This window comes from Penaeus vannamei, chromosome 19 (assembly GCF_042767895.1).
Source record: "Penaeus vannamei isolate JL-2024 chromosome 19, ASM4276789v1, whole genome shotgun sequence".
Taxonomy (NCBI): domain Eukaryota; kingdom Metazoa; phylum Arthropoda; class Malacostraca; order Decapoda; family Penaeidae; genus Penaeus; species Penaeus vannamei.
This window is the reverse complement of record NC_091567.1, coordinates 41,899,197-41,904,196: the sequence shown is the minus strand read 5'-3', so window position 1 is coordinate 41,904,196 and position 5,000 is coordinate 41,899,197.

Here is a 5,000-nt window from a genome sequence, read left to right as displayed (position 1 = left end):
ACATCACGAATATTCCAATCATAAAAAAAACCTCTTTATAAAAAAAAAAAAAAAAAAAAAAAAAAATAAACAGCCAAAAAAAGGAATGTTTATAAAGTTCCAAATGTAAATATTATAATTTTTTTCTAATTCGTACTCCCATGATAATTTCTGACATTTGAAGATTTCACTCAGGAAAAGGGCCGGCATTCGTCCATTGTATTTTTGATTTGTAAGTTAATTTAATGAGAGAGAATTAATTTCATAAGAGAGAGCGACAGCGTACGCCAAAAAATAAACACGTGAATACAAGAACGAGAGAAAATAGGAAAATAGAAGTGGAACATGCACACCCTGGATAATCTTTGGATAAAATGCGATTATTCATATTAAAGGTAAAACAAATAAATAAGCAAATTAATGAATGAATAGATAGAACTGGTAGATAATCTGCAGTTTAACGAAATGGCCAATTCCGTTAAAATGAAATATCTAAAGCTGGAAATTGTTGCTCCTCCAAAAAAAAAAAAAAAAAAGGGGGGGGGAGGGGGTGACGAAATCAAAGAATAGGCAAAGACAAAAAAGAATATGAGTAAATGAGAAAGAACAGACAAAAGGAATTGATGAATGGAAGGGGGTGGGGTGGAGGTGGGGGGGAGGGGTGAAGCCCATCTTATTTTACTTTACTTATTTTTTTGTTTTGTTTAGTATTTATCATGATTGGATATCCAAAAAATGGAGCAATGGGGTCACCCTGTGGGTGTTAGAGCAGCGCCTTAAAAAGAACAAAAAGAAAAATGAAGAATAAAGAAGAAAAAAAGGACTCATATATGACTGATGAAAGCATGACTAGAGAGAGAGAGAGAGAGAGAGAGAGAGAGAGAGAGAGAGAGAGAGAGAGAGAGAGAGAGAGAGAGAGAGAGAGAGAGAGAGAAAAGGGGAAAGACAAAGACAAGGACGATTGTGGGACTAAAATCAGAAAAATTCAATTTGTTTAAAGAACATTTTCTTTTTAACAAAGGGGTGCCAATTATGGAATTAATTCACAGTAGAACCTGGGTGGAACCAAAGAAAAAAAATAAATGTTATTGGAAACGAAGAGAAGAAGCCATGCGGTAGAAGAAATCAAACTCCATCGTGATCCTTTTCATTACTCTCTATGAAGCTCTATAATCGACGAAGACGAAGAGAATCAATTAAAACACGACCAATGAACAGATATCAATCCCTTCACTCTCCGGTTTATGACGAGCCAGTTAGCACGACTTTTTAAAAATCGTGCTTTCGGACCCTTGCGCAACTTGCAATGCTGTTCATGCAACTTCCCATCATGTTTTTATGACATAATGTATCAAATTCTGGCGATCGAACGAAAAGTCTCTGTAAGGTTGCATTCCTGACCTCGATTGCACTCGTAGCTTTTACCACGAACGAATTTAAGATATTTTTTTCTCCCTCTCTCTGAAAATGAATGAAAAATTCACAGATCGGTGTACAGCTCGCTTGAATTCTTTATGCTGTACGGGAATAACTCATATTCTTCTGCGTAACTAGACTGCAGCGTAACGATAGGTATCAATAGTGCAGTCTTTGGTTGCTATGAAAGGAAGATTTGTCATTGTCTGGGATGTTGCATCTTTCTCGTCAGAATACCCAGTAGTTTTAGATAGAATATCTATTTTTTTTTCTTTTTTGAATAAACCATTATTATTATTAATCTTATATAACCAAAATAGGGTGATTTTAGTAACATAATTATAAGGCGATCGGATAATGTGCTTTATACTGACCCTAGAGGATGTTAAACTACCAATTTCACGTAAGTTGAAATGTCCCAACAACTTTTCAGGTTCATAATTTCTCAAGAGACCCGCTGTACTTCCCGGATTCATGGTCTAAATCAAACTGCTTTTCCTAAATTAACTTGTAGGAGGGGCAAGTATGTGTGTGTGTGTGGGGGTGGGGGGGGATTCCACTCTAGGAGGCAAAAAAAAAAAAAAAAAAAAAAAAGAATTAAAATAAAAACTGGGAGGATATATTTGGATAAAATCATCTGTGTCTTACATGTCCTCTTGCTTTGTTTCCTGTATTATCCTTTTGTGAAATATGTAACATACATTACAAAATCTGGGAGGATATATTTGGATAAAATCATCTGTGTCTTACATGCCCTCTTGCTTTGTTTCCTGTATTATCCTTTTGTGAAATATGTAACATACATTACAAAATCTGGGAGGATATATTTGGATAAAATCACGTGTCTTAGATGGCTTCTTGACGTATTTCTTGCCTTATTCCTTTTGTGAACCATGTGCTTTTAATCCTAAGGGCGGTATAAATATTTTTTCAGCACTGCTTATATCACAGAAGAGTTAGATTTAGATTTAGCTTCAGTTCCATGTGTTACAATGGATATTCTTGCTGTGACATACTGTCTGTTCTTATTTTACTTCTAAATCTAAAAGAATGGCCGGGGTTACTATCCACTAGCAGCGCGCAGGTTCGAGCATAGGTCAGCAAGATTGCAAGACCATTGCACTACACAGTATACCAATGAAGTTAAGTATAAATATGCAAGGTTGTGGGTATTGTTACAAATGAACACACTTTTCCTCATTTCCTTCAGTATAATGCAAGGACGATATATCAATATTTATTTCCTGAGATGCAGGATAAATTCAATAAAATCGCAGCCTAAATAATAGGATCTTGAGAGAGAGAGAGAGAGAGAGAGAGAGAGAGAGAGAGAGAGAGAGAGAGAGAGAGAGAGAGAGAGAGAGAGAGAGAGTGAGTGAGTGAGTGAGTGAGTGAGTGAGTGAGTGAGTGAGAGTGGGTTGAATTATTTAAAGTCGTATTATTTTTGACGACAGAAGATGACCGGAGAAAAGGGAAAAAATGATAAATCGAATATTTAACAAGATAGAAAATTCAAAATGCGTCAAAGGAGTAGAAAAAATATAAATATCTTTGTCCATTGCATCAGAAAAAAGGAAAAAATATGTGTATATATACCCTGTATTTTTTCATTTGAGAGGAAATGTATCTTCAGCATCCGTTCAAAAGAAAATTATATGAACATGTAAATCCCTACAGGCCATTTTTGTCGTTTTTGTCTTTTTTCACTCTTTCTTTCTCTTTCTATTCTTTTTATAAATTTCACAAAAAACGACAAAATGAGAACGAAATAATTAACAGTTCCACAAAAATCACCTCCCGAAAATACAGTTTTTTTAAGGTATTATAAAGAGTATTTCCTCCCCCTTAAAATTCTATACTAGCTACTTCCCCCAAATCGAAAATAAAAACACAAGTGGTGATATATAAGAAGAAATGACATGATACAAAGTTTATTAACCAATGAAATGAAGGGGACAATGACGATGTGATGAAAACCGTAAGATTTTAATGTCAAAATCGATAACTTGTTATCTGTTAACAAGCTTAATGACGTGAAGGAGGAAAGAAAACTCGTTTCTGTTTTGTTCTCTTCATTCGTAGATCTGTAAAATGAGTCTTCTACATGACTTGCTCTACATTGTTTGTGGTTTACAATAGTATAAGATGGACACTACACACCTTATACACTGTACAATTGTATAAAATGGACACCACACGCCTTTTACAGTTTACACCGTGGTCCATATTTCAGAGAACTACGTACGTGAAACTGCACACTATGGCGCCAGTCCCCCAAGATCGGGGGAATCGAGTTCATACCTTTTAACGCAGGTGTAGGAGGTAACGAGAGAACAAGCGCACCTGTCTTGGCCAACGAACCCATCAGGGGAAGCGAGTTCATACCTTTTAAGGCAGGTGTAGGAGGTAACGAGAGCACAAACGCACCTGTCTTGGCCAACGAACCCATCAGGGGAATCCAGTTCATACCTTTTAAGGCAGGTGCAGGAGGTAACGAGAGCACAAACGCACCTGTCTTGGCCAACGAACCCATCAGGGGAATCGGCTTCATACCTTTAAACGCAGGTGTAGGAGGTAACAGGAGAACAAACGCACCTGTCTTGGCCAACGAACCCATCAGGGGAAGCGAGTTCATACCTTTTAACGCAGGTGTAGGAGGTAACGAGAGAACAAGCGCACCTGTCTTGGCCAACGAACCCATCAGGGGAATCGCGTTCATACCTTTTAACGCAGGTGTAGGAGGTAACAAGCGAACAAACGCACCTGTCTTGGCAAACGAACCCGGGCCTCGTGTCTCGAAGGCGTCGCCTCGTGTTCGCTGCAGCAGTCTTATTGAATCGGAGGCGTCGAGTCTGACTGCATCTTTAAGACTCGGCGAACCCGCACGCAGACTCATATTCGCACACACACACACTCACAGCGCTCAGTCACTCACACCTCTACGAACACAGACACACATATGCACCCACACATATGTATGCATATATACATATATGCATATATATGTATATGTGTGTGTGTTTATACTTTATATATATGCACACGCACACACACACACACACACACATATATGAATATATAAATATATAAATATATAAATATATATATATATATATATATATATATATATATATATATATATATATATATATATATATATATGTATGTATATAAATATATAAATATATATATATATATATATATATATATATATATATATATATATACATATATATACATGTACATATACATATTTGGCCGCACACACAGTGGCGCTGGAAACCTGCAACCCTCTGCAGCAAACGCATCCCCCGCCCGCACGCCCGCACGCCCGCACGCCCGCACGCCCGGCCCGAGCGCGGCGGGGCGGGGGCGCAACCGACCGAAATGAAGTCCCGATTCTCCGCGCAGTAAAACCCGCCGTTTCATTACATGTAAATCAGCAGAGAATGAACTTTCATCGACAGGCGAGCGACAAGCGTGAGAGCTGTGAATCCAAATAATATGACTTTGTCTCCCTCCCTGTGTCTACTACCCCCCCTCCCCCCCCTTCCCCCGTCCTCCCCTCCTTCTCATCCTGCTCCCCTCCCCCCTTCCCCGTCCTC